Here is a 10,889-nt window from a genome sequence, read left to right on the forward strand (position 1 = left end):
TACAATGGTTTTAAAATCCTCAAGTAACTCCTTCACTTCATGTGGTATCTTTATCTTCTTGGAAACATTTTCTTCTTTAGGCTTTAGAACTAGTACAAAACCAACTCCATCTCCTTCCTCTAGTGTTTGCAAGAACTCCTTCTCACCAACCATGAGCACAATTGGTCCTGAGGTCTTAAACTCTCTCTCTTCTAGCAAGGATTGGGTCTTGAAAGTTACTCCACCCTTCTTCAATGAACATGCATTATTAGTATGATCATGTATATCCTAATTGTCAAATTGCCATGGCCTTCTAAGTAGAAGGTGGCATGCATCCATGGGAAGTATGTCACATAGTACTTTTTCAATATATACATTCCTATTATGAAATCTACCCATTCTTTTTCTCCAACCAATATATGTTAACCCTTATTTAGCCATGTGAACTTGTATGGACTTGTGTGAGGGATTCTTTTCAACTTCAACTTGTGGACTGCCTCTTTGCTAAGTATGTTATCAGTTGAACTTGAATAAATGATAATTATGAATACCTTTTTCATGGTCTTACATCTGATCTTAAAAAGTGCTCTCCTCCAACTTGGTTCCTCTTTGATTGGCCCTTTAATCAATGTTCTTATTATCATCAGATTCTCCTTTTCTTATGATTCTAGGGGTCCCTCAAAGTATTTTTGGCTACTACTAGATTCTTCCTACACATAATTGGCTCTTTTTGTGGCTCCTTGAGAAGTTGATCCTTTTTTAGGGCATCTATAGGCTGGGTGTCCTAGTTGAAGACAATGATAACACTTCATAGTGGAAAAATAAGAGCCTCTTCCTTGGTTGCTTCTTCTCCCTCTCCAACTTGTGTTAGAGCCTCTACCCTTACTGAAACCTCCTCTTCCTGAACTTACCTCTATTTTTTCAATTGCTTTACTATCTCCTTGTGACCTATAGTCAAATCCTCTTCTACCATAGTTTATACCTCTTCCATCTTTGCCCTTACCTCTTCCCCTAAAATTTGAGTTTTCCTTATTTTTATTCTTTTCTTCTGCTTGCAAAGCAAGTTGGAAGCATTAATGAACTATTCTAGGAGTCCACAAATCTATTTCTTGAATTATTCATTTCAAGCCTCCTATATACCTAGCTACCTTGATGTATTCATCTTTTTTCACTCTTGATCTCAAGCACAAATTTTGGAATTCTCAGTGTAGGTTGCTATGTCTATTTCTTTCTACTTCAAACTTTGTCTCTGCTTATGAAGTTGAAACTCATATTTCTCTTTCGTTTTTGTTACCATAGCATTACAATTTGCAATGGGCTTCATTCCTACTTTTTCCCTCTCTTCATGGAGGTACTTCCACCATGTTAAGGATGATCCCCTTATCCTAGACTTGGCTACTTTGATCTTTTGTGCTTTACTCACACTTTTACATTCAAAGTGATTCTCCATTCCTTTCACCCATTCCATCACCAACTCAGGCTCCATTTTTCCATGGAATAAAGGGTCTCCTTCTAGGGCCTTTCCACCTAGGGATTTGATGAATTTTAGTAATGGTTCTTCAATTATAGGAGGGTTTGGCTCAGGGATTAGATCTTCTTCATCAAACTTTTCTTTACCCCTAATACTAATTTCACCTTCTTCCCCTTTCTTCTTAGCTGCCTCAACAACTTCTTCCAACTTCATCTTCATTATTTCCAAAGATTCCTCAAGAATCTTGGTCTTCTCCTATTTCTCACCAATCTCTTTGGAAAATTTTGCATTGGTCACCATATTGGAATCTCCAATTGATTTTGTAGGTTGAAACAACTACCCATAAATCCCAAGTTTCTAGCTCTGATACTAATATGATGTAATAGTAGTTCTGGTTGCTTACAAATCCTTAGCTCTTAAGGATTCACGTAGGCTTACTACTAGCCTATTAGGGTTCCTTGATTCCCTAAACCCTAGAGAACCTTTACCCTATCCTCCACTCAAACTCTAACCTATTTAAACTAATATTTAGGGCTAGTTCTTTACACAAAAATCTTATTCAAACCTCATTGTTGATCTTGCTCTAGTGGATAGTTGACCAAAACCTTTGTCCATGTAGTGTGATGACTTTTATTAATGTCCTTAGACTCTCCTTGACCTTTTAAACACAAATCCTACAAGTTGAAGGCAAGTTCCTTGCCTATAAGTCAATATTACTCAAAACAGGGCTACTAGAATTAGCAATACAAATTAAATTTTTGGACATTAACTCCAAATTTCCACAAGGGAGGTGGAAAAAAAACTAGATATTCAAATACCCTTTTGGGAAAACTAAAATATTTTGTGGGTCTTAGAACCCTAAAGTGCCTGTACACCCCAAAGAAACTTTTTAGCCTATTTTAAAGGGTTTCAAGACAATGTTAACTGGCATGAATAGGGCATTTTATGTCACCCTCCAAAAATCATCCTAGAAAATTTTCCCTAAGTAGGATTTTACCTTACTCATTCCTTCTCCTTCTACACCAAATAGTTTGAAGTATCCAAACACTTTAAAACCCCAAAAATTCTCTTCTTGATCTATGATCTCCTAACCAAGTCCACAAACTTGCCTAGGGCCATCACCTTAAATTTCATTGCCATGCTTCTTAGGGCTCCAAAATTAGTATACATTATGTGTATAGGCTCTACTAACTTTCCCCTTGAAACCATGAAGAACTCAGGATATGACTTCATGGGAGAGGAATTATTGCTCAAAACTCAAAACTAGAACAACACTTTGCCTGATTTGAAGAGATTGTCAAAACCTAAACAAATGAATAATTAAAAATTAACAACTTGAAGAGAAAATTATTGTACAAGAATAAGCAACACAAATCCAACACTATTCTATTCTATCCATTTGTCCATACAAGTCAATCAAATGCAACAAACTGTCTAGAAAGACCATACATTTACTTGCTTAGTCTTGCTTAGTTCAATTCCCAACCTTTGGGATGTGTTGGAAATGTGCTTAAACATGATTTTTCCTCTAGAACATCAATATGTAAGATTTTAGGCAATTTTTGGCTTTTTGAAAACTCTTGCCAATTGTTGCCCAGCTTGACATGTTTTCCCTCTATTCACTTCCTACTTCCTACATGACATGATAGGAGTTCTTAACTACACAAATGAATCAAATCACTGCAGAGATGACAAGGTGGACTAAAAGCACACCTTTACACTTCTTAAGGTCCTATACCTATGTTCCAAGAAACAAATCAAAACTTAGAAAAACACAACAAATATCTACCTAATGCTCCTAAATTATTCACCATCTTGACTTGGCTAGAGTCAGTACAAGCCCAAAAATAAAACCAAAATTGAAAACTAGAACTAAATTCTCCTGCACAAATTACCAAGTAGATATGGGAATTGGTATAGATTATGAGGAGTTGTTTTGCACCAAGAATACTTGACAATCCTAATCAATTAACCTATAATTAATCTTATAGAGCCACATTCTCTTTATCTTATATAAATATAACTATCAAGTTAAACTAATGAACATAATAATTATGAACAACAATCAAAGAGAAACCTACCAATTATTTTAATTACAACTATAGGAACAACCAATAATATATCACACTTAGAGGGGTGTTACATCCTCCTCCCCTAGAATTTGACTTACTCCTTGAATTCATATTTTCTTGATAATATTCTAATTGGTTACTAACTCAAGTAAATTCCTATCACAAGAAAAACATAGTTTCCTCTCATGAACTCAAATTAAAAAATATGTTACAAGAAGTTATCCAATGTGTGAAGCAACATACCTCTACCCATATCTATTACTTCCTTCAAATTATCTTAGAGGAATTCTTTTTACATAATATTTCCAAAATTGAATCTATCTATTAAGGTCTAATTTTTTTCTAACCTTCATAGCTAAATAAAATATTTAATTTGATATCCCTAATTAATCCACAAGATAAAAAATCCTTGAGATAAATTATTGTTTCTATACAACCAAAATCAACCATCAATCAACTTCTATCTTTTAATTAACTAAGGTAAGAGACCTAGTATTGAAATACAAATTATGGGACTCAAACATACACCAAGGTAATGGTATGAGAGATTTCACTCATACTTTATAAAGATCAGTTTTGTGAGAACTAGCAACAACAACAACAACAACATCATTTATTTAAAGAAAGAAATTGGGGTTGGGTTGCCAATTGCTGAAATATTTGAGGATGATATCATCTATAGAGGTGATGATAAGATAGGCAAGGGGTTTTTAGAAGAGATGACAAAAGAATTTGAGATAGTCATTGGACCACAAGTATCTCCACAAAAAAGTGGAATCTTCATAAGTTAGAAAAAGTATGTGTTATGAATTTTACTTGAATGTTATGAATTTTAGCTTCTCAATTTAAAATCTTAGTTGTTCTTTTAAAAATGAAAGTCTATATATGATCCTTGCTCATTTTTCTTCAAAACCTAATCCATGGAATTAAAATTTGAATCTAATTGTCTCTATCATGAAAATTTTCTTTTCTCTATCCTACACCATTTTCATAAGTAAAATGTGTCAAGTGTACTTTCTAATTACATGAAAATTCATAGGTTGCATGTCACCCTTGATTACTAATTGGGAATAATTCATATTTGAGTTCTTCCACCTATCCTCTTATTGGATCTCAATGTGACAACTTCTCCATCATTATTTAAGGTTTCAAATCAATTATACCTACTCTATGACATGTTGAATCATGGGAAAACTTGCCTCTAAATTTTGACATTGATGATAATCCCTCTGTCCTCTCTATTTGACTACTAGTCTCTTCAACTTGTCTTCATCTCTTGACTTCTCACTCACTACTAACTTTTACTTAGTCCAAAATGTCTAAGTATTATTGTGAAGACCACATATTTTCACCACTATTTCTTTAATCATACTCTAGCCTTGTCCTCCTATGACTAGGATGAACTTGTGCCCTTTTCCTTACCTCATTGGTTACCTTTCATATACTAGTAGATGTGTACACAAAAAAGTGTCACACTCCTATAAACCATTATTCTTGAAAGATCCCATGGAAGAGGGAGTCTCAAGAGCTAGCTTATAGCTCTCTATCTATGACATGCAAAGGCTATGAGATGGTGGCTCTCAAATGAACCAAACTATGCAACCTTTGCAAGGTGCACCATACAATGAGAGATTCAAAGAGTAGAGGAAAGAGTGCCAATATCCAAGAATCTAGAATAAAATGCAATTCAAATGTGAGTTATTCTAATCAAATGCAAGCTAACAAAGAGAACTAAGCTAAAGCATAAATGAAGCTAAGCTAAGAGGTATGACATAATGTAAGTAGAATGAGAGATAAGATAAAATGAAAAAATAAAGGAATGCTCCAAGTCTCCAAAATCACCAAAAAAACCTACAACATAACAATAGCATGAGAGAGCCCTCCCTTTTAAAGAAAAATGGATAGTAGAGACTAAGAGGCAAGATGAATCTAATCAAGGGTGGAGTTTGAAAGTGGGTGTGATCCCTGTGTAGAAGCATCTCAACAAATCACAATTAATGGTTGACTTTTGAGAGGGTTTCAAATGTGTGGAGGAGAATTAAAATTCTTTAAAAATAGAAGATTCCTCTCACATAGAAAATTGTGCCTTCATGTGTAGAAAAAATGTTTTTTTCTTTTATTTCTAGAATAGGAATGATGCTTTATGTGTGCACACTTAAGATAAGTGGGAAGTGGGGAATTTTATTTAATTAAAAGGGGGATATGTTCTTTTAATTAAATATGAACTTAGGAAAAAAGTGGTCAAACTATAGGTTAAAATCAAATAAATTGATTTTTGGAGATTTGATCAAAGATAACCAATGGATAAATTAAGAAAAAATGCTAGAAAAGAAGCTCATAGTTCAGATGACCATTTTTGGGTGATTACATTTGCCCCTCTTTGACTAATGTGTGATCGATCTAGGAACACATGATGTCAAAGAATGAAGAAGGCAAGATGAAAGAGAGATAGAAAATCCTAAATGCATAGTCTGATAGTGGTAGTACTGAACACTAGGATAGAGTAGATATCAAAACTCAAGAAGAGTACTAATGCCAAGAAAAGAAGATAGATCAAGAAAAAATAAATAGTTGTAGCAGAAAGAAATTTGCAAAAATGATAGAATATTCATGCCCCCTCGGGATTGAAATCAAAATGCGATAGAGGAGATGCATAAATAAGCTAGATTTGATTAGTTTAGAACAAAGTAAAGTCATGATGATAGATTAGAGATTAAGACCAAAGAGTGACCACCAAATAATGAAGATATGCCCCAGTTTGATTAACTTTGACAAGGAAAGATAAAACATAAGAATTAGGTCAAATAAAGAAGAAATATGAAATGAGATGAAATAGAAATGAAAGCGAAGAGAGGAAGAGAGTAGAAACAATGAAGAAATGATGACTTCCCCTACAAGATTCAAAGATTAAGCCTCAATAGGTCAAACAACTACATAGAAGAAGGAAGAAATGTTTGACTAGCAAGATGAACTCAAATTTGGATTTCAATCTAAAAATGGATCAATGATGTCAAAATTAGAAAATATGCATCAAAAGCATAGATGAGATGGTAAGATAAAAAAGAAGAGAGAAATAGGAAAGAAGAGATAAGATAAGATCAAGAAGAGGAAAGATAAGGATAAATGTAGTTAGCTGAAATGTCCATGAAAGGTAAAGAAGAGAGGTCTTTCAACATGCAAAATGCAAAGCTAGGCTAGAATGAACCCTAGAATGCAAGCTAGTATGAAAAGGTGCAATTGCAAGGGTTACATAAGTAGGTCATAGTTTTTATCATCGAGCCTTGTTAAGGACATCATAAAATCATACAATCATCACTAGTAAAACTATGAGAATATGAATATGATCTATATCAGATAGGTATGTGGGATCCCAACCTATCCATCAAAGACATATAGGTCAAGATGACTATGCAATTAGATTTCCTAAGTTTAGTATAGCAAGATTACACCTATATCAAGGCATAAGAGATAGGATAACCCCCAAGTGCAGTCTTGCAAAATAGTCAAGGATGATACATACATAAGCCAAAGTGTCAAATAGGATAAGTATAAATGCTTTAAATACTATACACAAATAAGGTATACCCACAAGAAAAAATAAAGAAAACATGCCCCATGACCCCTTCCTTTTAGTCCATGAAATCCTTGAAAGACTATTAGGGAGGGAATATATAGGAAAGATATCATCGTAGACAACACACAAAGTAGATAAAGATCAACATAGCTCAATTGTTTAAGTATTTAAGTGCATGTGTGTAAGTCACATGGTTCTTCAAGACTTGATTCTGATAGTGAGAAATATCATGACATTAGAGATTGTAGGTAAACTATCTAAAAAGTGTTAAGAAACACTTGATGTCAAGTTGGGGGAGTAGTGTTGAAAAACATTGTTTTGCGAGTTGCCAAAGAAACCCTAATGCACAAGGAAACCTCAAATAGGCTAAGTAGTTGTTCCCCTAATATGAGGACAAGAAAAAATCCCAAGTAGGAAGTGTGTAGTGGAATGGGTGGTTGAGACTAATAGGCATAGGTGCAAGGGTCTCAAGTAGCACTTGTTTCTAGGTTTTCACCACTTGGCAAATTTTTTTAGGACTTTTTTCTTCTTTTTTATTTGTATTTTTAAACTTTTTGATTTTTTTGGTGATACATCAAAGTGCCTATTGCTAGGTTTTCACTAAGGTGATCATTTTTTAGGACATTTTTTTTATTTTTAGGACTTTTTCAACATCATATATGATTTTCTTTTGATTTTTTTACAATAATTTAGAGATTACTAGTTCTCAAGCAAGATCATATCATTTTGTCCCAATGTCTAGTAAAGTATAGAACATGATGGAGCAACAAGCTAGTAGATGAATAGCGATGGATAAGAAAGGAGTATGAAGCAAGTGAAAGTGATCCTTAAGGACTGACTCATCAAGAGTACCCAAGCTAGGGAAAGAGGTAAAATAGTGATATGAAGTATGTTTTGGATAAGCAATGGCAATAATGAGCAAGATAACATGTAGGATAAGTGGTGAAGCCAACAAGTGAGATACCATGAAGCGTGTAGTCCAAAAGAGTAGCCATGTCAAGGGACCTATGAGAACCATGTTTTATTTATTGTGATCAAGACCAACTGGTGAACTAGATAGGATAACAATGAGATGGAGCAATAAGAATAAAAATCAAGATGGAGGCTATGAGTGAATGAGAAAGCACAATAGAGAACCTCGTGGATAAGATAGCCAATATGCAAAGATAGCTCAACATTGTCAAGATCAAAGAGAGAAGAGGGGATAGATGGATGATGGAAGAATTATGCATGATGCTGCCTATTTACTAGGTTTTCATCATGGTACTTATCCAAGGTGCCACAAGAAGTATTTTTCACCATAGGATGAATTTATTTGTCTTTACTTTTGCTACCAAGGTGCCACAAGAAGTATTTTTCACCAAGGCACCTTCTTTTTTTTTCCCTAGTTTTTTCCTTTTCTATTTTTTTGGAATTTTTAGAAATAGTTCAAGCTTTTTTTTTCAATTTAGATAATGCTCTTATAGGAAGAATAATTCATGATAAGCTAAGACCATATATAAGTATGCTCAAAGATGCTTATAGGGTGATGGAAGGAAGATAACATTAGGAGGAGTATATGAAGGATAAGGGTTCATGTCTTGAAAGAAATGAATGAGCATGGATAGTAAGTGTAAGTTTTAGAGGATTTCATGAGGCTAGCTGAAATATTGGGCAAGATCAACATTGACGTACACCTTGAAGGGTATTGAAATGATGGAGGAATCATGGATGACAAAACTTGAGGTTTAGATGTATCAGGTGGTAGAAGAAATTTGGAAAAAAGTGGAGTGGAAGGCTTTGAAATATTTTTAGGAAGATTTTTGGAAGAAGATGGAATGGAAGCCTTTGGAAGCTCGAAAGTCAACTTTAATTTCTTTTTAATGTTCAAGTCTTTCAAGAGAGACATGGGAATCCATATACTTTAGAACACATTTCTTCAATAATGGGTTTAGGAACCCATATTTGCTTTGATTTAGATTTTTTAATAGTAGACCTTTTTGGTCTCTTGAATTTCTTCTTTGCATTCACATGTCAATAAGATGGGCCATAATGATCTTTATTTTTCAATGGATTCTTATGTTTTTTCTTGCTTCCAAAAGACTTGGGATTTGTGGATGAATAAGGATGATATGACTAGTTTAGATGAATAAATGGGTGGAAGTTCATTAGGGATGAGTATCTTTGTTGATCTTGGGGTATGATGAGAGAGCTAGGAGTGGAAAATGTAGGAGATGAAGGAACATAGGGTCCCAATTTAGCTGGAAGGTTTGAAGGCTTTAGCTTTGATGGATAAGGACCAAGGATAGACTTTGGATATGCAAATGGATAGTGAAAATGGATATCAACATCTTTAGAATGAGAAACATTGTCAAAGCCATCAATAGACTCATGAGTAGCTTTGATAGGAACAACATCTTTAATAGGAACACTTGAAGCTTGAGCACAATTTTGATGAGGATATAGAGAAGTAGAACATGAGGGGACACTTTGATCTTGAAAAGTAGCTTTGGATAGCATAGGAAGAGAACTTTTCTCATAATTTTTAGTAAGCTCAGGGGAGATAGTGGAAGTAGTATCTTCATCATACTTGAGGGATGGAAAAGGCAAAGGATATGGAGGGGTGAAATTTTAAAGGAGATGAAAGGGTGCTTGAGCTTGATCTTGATCTTTCTTGACATTTATAGCTTTTTCTTTTTGAGAGTCCTCTTGACATGGAGCCACTTCTAAGGACAAGGGAGAATGAAGAGCAAATGGAGTAGTGCTTGGATCTTTAGTCTTAGTAGCATGGAAAAGGTTTGTAGCCAAGTGAAGTTTAGCTTGAGTTTCTTTTAGAGGTAGCCCTTAAGGATAGGCAGTGTACATGTAAAGAATTAGGTTCTGTATTTGATAGAGGCATGTTGGAAAGATTTGAAGTATTGGGAGGTGCAGGAGTGTTGGAAGAAGTGGAGGTATCAAGGAAACCATCACTATATATAGGTTCATTAATATGATCTTTCTCAAGAAAAGTATCCTCATCACATGAGTCATTAGAGGTATCAATAATCCCATTATCAATAAGATCTTGGATTTTATGTTTAACCTCAATGCAATCTAAAGTACTATGCTCAATATGTCGATGACAAGCACAATAGATATCCAAGAATGGGTTTCCATATGAGTTAGACTTAGGTAGCATGATGAGCTTGGTAATATGATTACTTTTGTTGTTTCTCAAGTGAATGGTATGCATCTATGCCTTCATCATTGTCTTGGTCAAAGATAGGTCCATCATGATAGCTTGGAATAGGCTCAAAGGAGGTACCACTTTCTTTCTCTCTAAGGAGGTCTTTAGATCTAGAAGATGAAGACATTTGATGTCTTGGAATAGAATATGTAGACCTTGAAGATAATGAACCATGCATATGTAAAGGTTTTAAGGGAGATTTATTTAAGAATGACATGTTCTCCTCTAATCTTTTCTCAATTTTAGACTTCATTTCTATCATACACTTAGAGAAATGAAGGTAAGAAAGATCATTTGTCTCTTTTAGTTCTTTATATTGAGTGTATGGATCTTGAAACTCTTTAGTGGCATGGAGGATATCATGATCATCTAGCTTTGGTTGAGGTTTGGTAGCACAAGGTTTGAATTCCATTGTGGTAGATAGATAATCAAGCATGAAGGAGACTAGAGGAAGCTAAGAAGGTGACACAAGATAACTTGATGTCCAAACTAGAGAGGTAGAGTATTCACTTGCCAAAATAGTAAAGATAGAGTAAAGTGACTTCTAAAGAAAGTGTCCAAGAAACTTAAAACACTAGTCTTCAAATA

The sequence above is a fragment of the Cupressus sempervirens genome, chromosome 1 (genome assembly GCF_028749045.1).
Source record: "Cupressus sempervirens isolate cs-2001-9-10 chromosome 1, ASM2874904v1, whole genome shotgun sequence".
In the NCBI taxonomy this organism is placed as follows: domain Eukaryota; kingdom Viridiplantae; phylum Streptophyta; class Pinopsida; order Cupressales; family Cupressaceae; genus Cupressus; species Cupressus sempervirens.